Here is a 10,299-nt window from a genome sequence, read left to right as displayed (position 1 = left end):
ATAAAGGCTATTATTAGTTTCTATGGGAATATATCTACTGGGGAAAATGCCCACCAGTCTCTCTGTGTGTGTGTATGTGTGTGTGTGTGTACTATTACTCATATGCATTTGTGTGTGTTTGTGTGTGGGCGGGGGTGGGGGTGGGGGGTGTCAGTGTGCGTGTGTGCCTGTGTGTGCGTGCGTGCATCAGTGGCCGCGTGCTAGCATGTGAGAGTGAGTGAGTGAGTGAATGAGTGAGCCTAGAGAGAGAGAGAGAGAGAGAGAGAGTGTGTGTGTGTTTGTGTGGATACATGCAGAAAGAAGAGCACAAAACAAAGCGACAAAATACGAAATCCATTTTAATTCCTGTCATCTCAAGTTGCACACAGTCCTCATCAGGGGAAGTAAGTGAATGCACAAACTTACCTCCCCTCCTGTAGGCCATCAGGACACGTCACCCTTGCGGTTTTTGACGCCTCCGTCATTGTTGTTAGCATCAAGAAATGACACGTGGAAAGCAAAATAAGATTTCGCTCAAACATTAGACCATGCATAACACAATGGGAGACCTTTTTTTCGTCCCATACATGACAACAGGAACAAAGTCCATCAGTTTGTGTGAAAGTACGACGCGGCACGCACAAACATACGTGTCACTGATGAAAAGAAATACTCGTTCCAAACGGAGAGTGGCTATATAGGGCAACAAGAAAGAACAAAAGCTGTACAGATGTCAAAGGAAAGGATCATCCACGCATCAAAACAGACACCTGAATCAACATTTTTTGGAGCCGGAAAATGTAAACCAGAGATGAACACTGTGAGCACTGACGTTCTGGTCAGTCCAGATTTTGCAGACACAAAACGTAGGCTGGGAGGTTGAGAGGACAGAAGACAGACGGTAGTGATGCAGAGAGGGGAGATAGACATGTACATGTGGATAACAGTATTCATCAGTTGATACAATGCAGACATGTGGATAACAGTATTCATCAGTTGATACAATGCAGACATGTGGATAACAGTATTCATCAGTTAATACAATGCAGACATGCAAAGACGAAGTACATACTCAAGAAAAAAAGTCACACTGGAAAAATAAGGACTGCAATGAATAGAACGGTGCCCTCCAAACAGTCATATTCATCCTACGGAAATTTGTCATTCAACCCACTTCAGTTACACAAACCAAAGTAAACACTAAGAATTGTCACTCACATGTGTGTTTTGTGACCTGCAACAAAAAGAATACTATTGGATTTTCCTCATAAATGCCTTTCTCAAACAACAAAGATCTTCAAGTGTATTTTATTTATGTTCCTTGAGCATTTTTTACATTGAAATTTTTTTTCAGACCGTATAGAATGTTTAAGAATGTCGAAGTGCTAATTTCTGATGTCCGACTGTCACAGCAAAGCATTTGAAAAGAAAAAGAAGATAATAATGCTACTACCTAATGTCTTTTCTCGCCTGAAAAATGCCTTTATCTAACAACAAACAAAAAAGAAACAATAAAACCACTCCAGTATGGAGTCTCGCCAGAAATTCCACAAAAAAAACAACACCAAAGAAATAATCCAATAACAAATTAATATGTCCTATTTAATAATTACATGAGTGTTCTTTTTCATTTTCGCGCCCCCTGCCCCGTTGTTGTCCTTAGTTTTCTGAAACGCTACGTAAAATCTCTCTCCCTCCGGCTGCTGGAAGCAGGAGTGAGGGGAGACGACCCAATCCCCAACAGACTGCCCTTGATACGACTATAAATGGAGGACACCGAGTCTAGAAAAAATCCAGGGGCTGCTTCTCCTGCAACAGGTCCTCAATGTCTTGGCGAATTTCGTCCGGCTGGATATTGGTGTGGTAGCGAAGCACTGGCTTGCCTTTCTTGTTGATGAGAAACTTCTCGAAGTTCCAGCGCACGTCGCTGTTCTTGTAGGGAGAGTAGTAGATGCCGGGTCCCACGGTGTAGAACACGTCGTCCACAGGCGGGCAGTAGGACTGACATTAAACAAGAAAGTAACAGAATTCAGCTTTCATTTTCCTTTCACCCCTTCTGTGAACGGGTGATAGGGGAGGGGGTGGCAGGCGTGGTATGGAGAATTATGGCAAAGAGGTGAAGAAAACAACTGATCTTGACAACAACTGATAAATGAACTGTGTCAGCGACACAATTAATGCGCCCAAAACAATGTATAACTAATGCATGCAGGATTTTCTCAGTTGCGACCCTATGACCCGCTCATTCTGATAATGCATCCACACATTCAAAACATGATGGAAAAATAATTTATAAAATGCCCTCGGATTTGTACAAGGACAGTAACTTGTGACGACAAAACCACCTCTAACATACAGTAACGACAAAACCACCTCTAACAGACAGTAACGACAAAACCACCTCACGCTCTAACAGACAGTAACGGCAAAACTACAGACAGTTACAACAAAACCACCTCTAAAAGACAGTAACGACAAAACCACCTCACAAAACCACTTCTAACAGGCAGTAACGACAAAACCACCTCTAACAGACAGTAACAACAAAACCACCTCTAACAGACAGTAACGACAAAACTACAGACAGTAACAACAAAACCACCTCTAACATACAGTAACGACAAAACTACAGACAGTAACAACAAAACCACCTCTAAAAGACAGTAACGACAAAACCACCTCACAAAACCACTTCTAACAGGCAGTAACAACAAAACCACCTCTAACAGACAGTAACGACAAAACTACAGACAGTAACAACAAAACCACCTCTAAAAGACAGTAACGACAAAACCACCTCACAAAACCACTTCTAACAGGCAGTAACGACAAAACCACCTCTAACAGACAGTAACGACAAGACCACCTCAGGCTCTGACAGTAACGACAAAACCACCTATAACATACAGTAACGACAAAACCACCTCAGGCTTTAACAGACAGTAACGACAAAACCACCTCAGGCTCTAACAGACAGTAACGACAAAACCACCTCTAACAGACAGTAACGACAAAACCACCTCAGGCTCTAACAGACAGTAACGACAAAACCATCACTAACAGACAGTAACGACAAGACCACCTCACGCTCTAACATACAGTAACGACAAAACCACCTCTAACATACAGTAACGACAAGACCACCTCACGCTCTAACAGACAGTAACGACAAAACCATCACTAACAGACAGTAACGACAAGACCACCTCACGCTCTAACATACAGTAACGACAAAACCACCTCTAACATACAGTAACGACAAAACCACCTCCAACAGACAGCAACGACAAAACCACCTCAGGCTCTAACAGACAGTAACGACAAAACCACCTCTGACATACAGTAACGACAAAACCACCTCCAACAGACAGTAACGACAAGACCACCTCAGGCTCTAACAGACAGTAACGACAAAACCACCTCAGGCTCTAACAGACAGTAACGACAAAACTACCTCTGACATACAGTAATGACAAAACCACCTCTGACATACAGTAACGACAAAACCACCTCCAACAGACAGCAACGACAAAACCACCTCAGGCTCTAACAGACAGTAACGACAAAACCACCTCTGACATACAGTAACGACAAAACCACCTCCAACAGACAGTAACGACAAAACCACCTCAGGCTCTAACAGACAGTAACGACAAAACCACCTCAGGCTCTAACAGACAGTAACGACAAAACTACCTCTGACATACAGTAATGACAAAACCACCTCTAACATACAGTAACGACAAAACCACCTCCAACAGACAGTAACGACAAGACCACCTCAGGCTCTAACAGACAGTAACGACAAAACCACCTCAGGCTCTAACAGACAGTAACGACAAAACTACCTCTGACATACAGTAATGACAAAACCACCTCTGACATACAGTAACGACAAAACCACCTCCAACAGACAGCAACGACAAAACCACCTCAGGCTCTAACAGACAGTAACGACAAAACCACCTCTAACATACAGTAACGACAAAACCACCTCCAACAGACAGTAACGACAAAACCACCTCCAACAGACAGCAACGACAAAACCACCTCTGACATACAGTAACGACAAAACCACCTCAGGCTCTAACAGACAGTAACGACAAAACCACCTCTAACATACAGTAACGACAAAACCACCTCCAACAGACAGTAACGACAAAACCACCTCCAACAGACAGTAACGACAAAACCACCTCTAACATACAGTAACGACAAAACCACCTCAGGCTCTAACATACAGTAACGACAAAACCACCTCTAACAGACAGTAACGACAAAACCACCTCAGGCTCTAACAGACAGTAACGACAAAACCACCTCTGACATACAGTAACGACAAAACTACCTCTGACATACAGTAATGACAAAACCACCTCTGACATACAGTAACGACAAAACCACCTCTGACATACAGTAACGACAAAACCACCTCTGACATACAGTAACGACAAAACCACCTCAGGCTCTAACAGACAGTAATGACAAAACCATTTCTAACATACAGTAACGACAAAACCACCTCCAACAGACAGTAACGACAAAACCACCTCAGACTCTAACAGACAGTAACGACAAAACCATTTCTAACATACAGTAATGACAAAACCACCTCTAACGTGTGTTCAGGTACATTCTGACCAAAAACAGCAACAGGACCCGTGCCTGTTGTTATGGCTTTTTTTTCTTATTGTGCGCCTACAACCGCCACTTACCACTGTGCTGTGTTGTGACTTTGACCTTTGAACTTTAATTTAAATGTAGTTAATGGTGGTGGGTGTTTTTTTTATGTTTTTTATGTGTTTTTGTTTGTTTGTTTTTTGGTGTGTTGGGTTGGGTTTTTTTTGCCAACTCCTGCACCATGTTTGATGAAAGTTTGATGCAATACCTTTATTTTTTTAATTTTCATTCTTGTTCTTGTTCTATTATATATATATATATATATATATATATATATATATATATATATATATATATAAGTGAATGTTATTGATACATGATGCTGAAGAGGTGTCACATGGACGATGTACTACGGGCCTTAACACAGTTATTCTAACAGGCCTGCCACATTTCAGTTTCAAACAGGTGTCATTTGCCTATGGACGATATAATACGGGAATTTACACAGTCATCCTAACAGGCCTGTCACAATTTTAGTTTCAAACAGGTGTCACATGGATGATACAAAATCGGAATTAACAGGCCTGTCATAGTTTTAGTTTCAAACAGGTGTCACATGGATGATGTCATTTTGGAACAGTCCTTCTAACAAGCCAATCATTGTTTCAGTTTCAAACAGGTGTCACATAAATGATGTAAAGAATTAAAACAGTGTGTCACATAAATGATGTAAAGAATTAAAACAGTGTGTCACATGAATGATGTAAAGAATTAAAACAGTGTGTCACATGAATGATGTAAAGAATTAAAACAGTGTGTCACATAATTGATGTAAATTAAAACAGTTTGTCACTAAATGATGTAAAGAATTAAAACAGTGTGTCACATAAATGACTTAAAGAACTAAAACAGTCATACTAACAACCCTGTCATAGTTTCAGTTTCAAACAGGTACTATCACAAGAACGTTGTAAAATGGGAATTAACACAGTCATACTGACACGCCTGTCACAGTTTCAGTTTCAAACAGGTGTGGCATGAACGTTGTAAAATAGGAATTAACAGTTTCACACTAGTATCAAACAGGTGACAAATATAGCGGACTGGTCCATATCCGGCGCTATGACAATAATGATGATGATGGTAATAACGAATCAGTAAATATAGCGGACTGGTCCATATCCGGCGCTATGACAATAATGATGATGATGGTAATAACAATCAGTAAATATAGCGGACTGGTCCATATCCGGCGCTATGACAATAATGATGATGATGGTAATAACAATCAGTAAATATAGCGGACTGGTCCATATCCAGTCCGGCGCTATGACAATAATGATGATGATGGTAATAACAATCAGTAAATATAGCGGACTGGTCCATATCCAGTCCGTCGCTATGACAATAATGATGATGATGGTAATAACAATCAGTAAATATAGCGGACTGGTCCATATCCGGCGCTATGACAATAATGATGATGATGGTAATAACAATCAGTAAATATAGCGGACTGGTCCATATCCAGTCCGGCGCTATGACAATAATGATGATGATGGTAATAACAATCAGTAAATATAGCGGACTGGTCCATATCCAGTCCGTCGCTATGACAATAATGATGATGATGGCCGGTGATAACAATCAGTTTCAAGATGTCAAAGCATGTGGACTGATCCATTTAAGCTACTTCACACACACACACACACACACACACACACACACACACACAGAGTGAACAACAACACACACGCAACAACCAAAAACAACAACAAAAAGGAGAGCGCTAGAGAGGGGAGAGGGGAGTTGTGTACCTTGAGATAGGTGTACATTGGATGTTCATTATCACCGTTGACCTCGACCTTTTCGGTCAAGTTGAAGGCCGGCACGAACCCATTTCCCGGACGCACATACTTGAGGGAGTTGAGGATTTCCGTCCCATTCCCGCCAGGCTCTTGCTGAACAGTCCACATTGCTGACACTGACCTGACTGCGGCTTTTGGCCTGTGTGTGTGTGTGTGTGTGTGTGTGTGTGTGTGTGTGTGTGTGAGGTGTTCATGTGTGTGTGTGTGCGTGTGCGTGCGTGCGTGTGAGGTGTTCGTGTGTGTGTGTGTGCGTGCGTGCGTGTTAGTTCCAGTGTTCACTGTGTGTGTGTGCATGAGTGCGTGTGTATGAGGTGTTCATGTGTGTGTGTGTGTGTGTGTGTGTGACAGACAGACAGAGAGAGAGAGTACACGTGTGTGCGTGTGGTAATGCATGTCGGTAAGGTATCTGTCTCTGCCGATTTGCTGGGCCCAGTGTGTCTGTCTGTCTGTCTTTCTGTGTGCCTATCTATCTGCATCCATCTGTGTGTGTGTGTGTGTCTGTCAGTCTGTCTGTCTGTCTGTCTTTGTGTCTGTCTGCCTGTCGGTCGGTCTGTATAGAATAGAATAGATTAGAATATGTTTATTACCAAGTGTACCGGGGTCACAAGGAATATTGGGGGGGTGGGGGGGGGATAGTACATAACAAGATACGAACATAAATCAGTCGAAAATCATACACAAACACAGATACAGTAGAAATTAGGATACATACAAGTGCATATCAATATAAAAACAAGTGCATACTTGCACATGCACGCACTGCACACACACACACACACACACACACACACACGTTTGAACAGAAGCTGCATATTACATGTGGATGGGGCTGATGACTTGATCTTTCGCTAAATGGTTGTTGGTTGCACAATTCTATTTATCACACTGGATTTGTTCGAGAGAACAAATGTCTGCCTGTGTGCCTGTCTGTGTCTTTGTGTGTCTGTCTGTGTCTCTGTGTGTTTGTCTGTGTGTCACTGACTCTCCCGCCCCTCCCCCTCCTACCCGGCGCTCTATTTGGTGAAGAAGTAATGGCGTGTTCACACATGGCAAACGGCACACAATTTTCATCACTGGAAAAGCATCACAGCCGTCAGTGCTCTCTCTCTCTCTCGTCTGTACATGTGTTTGTGCCTTTCGTTTTCTGGGTTCTTGTCTGTGAGAAGAGGGAACACGATAGAAAGTGAGTAAATGATCTGCGGACTAGGGGTAAGCACATATTTGAGTACTTGAGTTCGAATCCCAGCAGGGGTCGTTTCAGTGTGAGATCTGTTCGGGCCCGAATTGCTTCTTAACTAATGGGCCCACAACATCGAGTGTCAATCATCGCTTCTACTATGTCACGTGATTCGTTCTGGAGAGTGTTGCACAACTGAACTTACTGTGGCCTGACCATCCCTGCATGTATTCATATGTCTCGGGCCTGGTTCAAGTTAGTGCCGGGTTACACTGACACTCTCCACTATAATCAAACTCCAGCCCAAATAGTCGGAACAGCAGTTGCCTTCTCTGCTGTTCTGATGATCAAAGTCGGGCACGACTGACTATCATGTGTGTGTGTGTGTGTGTGTGTGTGTGTGTGTGTGTGTGTGTGTATACATTACTGAACTCGGTGGTTAAGAGTTTTCTCAACACATGTTCATGGGTTACATTACTGAACTGGTTACAGGTTTCCTCAACACATGTCCATTGGTTACATAACTAAACTGGTTACAGGTTTCCTCAACACGTCGATGGGTTACATAACTGAACTGGTTACAGGCTTCCTCAACACGTCGATGGGTTACATTACTGAACTGGTTATAGGTTTCCTCAACACGTCGATGGGTTACATAACTGAACTGGTTACAGGTTTCCTCAACACGTCGATGGGTTACATAACTGAACTAGTTACAGGTTTCCTCAACACGTCGATGGGTTACATAACTGAACTGGTTACAGGTTTCCTCAACACGTCGATGGGTTACATAACTGAACTGGTTACAGGTTTCCTCAACACGTCGATGGGTTACATAACTGAACTGGTTACAGGTTTCCTCAACACGTCGATGGGTTACATAACTGAACTGGTTACAGGTTTCCTCAACACATGTCCATGGGTTACATTACTGAACTGGTTACAGGTTTCCTCAACACATGTCCATGGGTTACATAACTGAGCTGGTTACAGGTTTCCTCAACACATGTCCATGGGTTACATAACTGAACTGGTTACAGGTTTCCTCAACACATGTCCATTGGTTACATTACTGAACTGGTTACAGGTTTCCTCAACACATGTTAATGGGTTACATTACTGAACTGGTTACAGGTTGCCTCAACACATGTCCACTGGTTACATAACTGAATTGGTTACAGGTTTCCTCAACACATGTTAATGGGTTACATTACTGAACTGGTTACAGGTTGCCTCAACACATGTCCACTGGTTACATAACTGAACTGGTTACAGGTTTCCTCAACACATATCCATTGGTTACATTACTGAACTGGTTACAGGTTTCCTCAACACATGTCCATTGGTTACATAACTGAACTGGTTACAGGTTTCCTCAACACATGTCCATGGGTTACATAAATGAACTGGTTACAGGTTTCCTCAACACGTCCATGGGTTACATTACTGAACTGGTTACAGGTTTCCTCAACACGTCACACCAGTGGAGTCAGTGGTGGCCTATCAGAATCTGATCGAACAGGTTCGAATTCCACACATATGTACTTTCTCCAGTCCTCCACTAGACCCTGAAAAATCCACTTTGATGGGGGAAAATGCACTTGTTGGCAGAAAAAAAGGAAAGGAAAGGAAAAAAGGTGGCGCCGCAATGTGGCGACGCTCGATCTCTCCCCATGGAGAGGAGCCACACAGAGAAATCTGTCATGACAAAATTAGTGTTAACACAATACAATTCATTACAGTACAATATAATACAATGGGTTACCTTGCCAAATTGGTTACAAGGGACGCCCAGGATGTTGAAGTACTTCAGGTCTCTCTGGAGTGCATTCAGACTGAGGTACTGGTGGGTGGCCCCTCAGAATCCAGCCACGTTCACCACCAGCAGCAGCTGCAACACCACCACGGCCATCACAGCTCATCTTCTTGACTTTGGCAGGTCAGACGAAACAAAGATGAAAATTCTAAGACTTATTTTCCACATAACCTTGTGCAAGAATTATCCAGCTCTTGAACTGAAATGGTTTTCTTATCTTTTCTAAGACTTTTCCAGACTTCCAGGACTTTGTCAGTACATGGAGACCCTGTTCAGACAGACACACAAACACACATGCACATACGAACACACACACACACATAGAGAAGGAAAAAAAATCTTTAAAACTGACAAACCTGGTCGGCGTAGCTGGAGAGGTTGACCATTGTTTCCTTGTGGACGTCCATTATGCTGAAGTCATATATCGACTCTTCACTGTCGTCCGACTGGAAACATAACGTTTTACGGTTGGCGCGTGCTGGCTGCGCGTGCAAGAGCACAACCAACAGCGCCACCGCGGATACCCAACCTTCCCAGATCCGAATCATGCTCCCCGAATGAAGAGCGAAGTGGAGACTGCGCGCTTTTATCACTGGTTGGTGTGAGTGACCCTGACAGACGGTGTGTGTGTGTGTGTGTGTGTGAACGTGAAGCACTCTTGCCATGTTGGCGGTGGTCGTCATCATGGCGGTGGCGACAGCCTGTTGTGTTTGATGCAGAGAGAGGGCTTTATTCTGCTTAATGATAAATGAATGAATAAATATGTTCTGTTAGGCGAAAGTTTTATATTTATTTGTATTTGTATTTCTTTTTATCACAACAGATTTCTCTTTGTAAAA

General features: G+C 42.8%; 1 pseudogene across 1 annotated transcript; it reads right to left on the bottom strand.

Moving 5' to 3' along the window:
* Window positions 1-322: 322 nt before the first annotated feature.
* Window positions 323-10,033, bottom strand: LOC143291050 (glutathione peroxidase-like; annotated as a pseudogene). The gene is made up of 4 exons (XR_013056466.1): window positions 9,817-10,033; window positions 9,410-9,535; window positions 6,417-6,560; window positions 323-1,980 (listed from the first exon to the last, which is right to left on the bottom strand). The product of XR_013056466.1 is annotated as a glutathione peroxidase-like (transcript).
* Window positions 10,034-10,299: the final 266 nt, after the last annotated feature.

This window comes from Babylonia areolata, chromosome 16 (genome assembly GCF_041734735.1).
Source record: "Babylonia areolata isolate BAREFJ2019XMU chromosome 16, ASM4173473v1, whole genome shotgun sequence".
Lineage (NCBI taxonomy): Eukaryota > Metazoa > Mollusca > Gastropoda > Neogastropoda > Buccinidae > Babylonia > Babylonia areolata.
The sequence above is the reverse complement of the archived record's forward strand: the minus strand, read 5'-3'. Positions and strand labels throughout refer to the sequence as shown.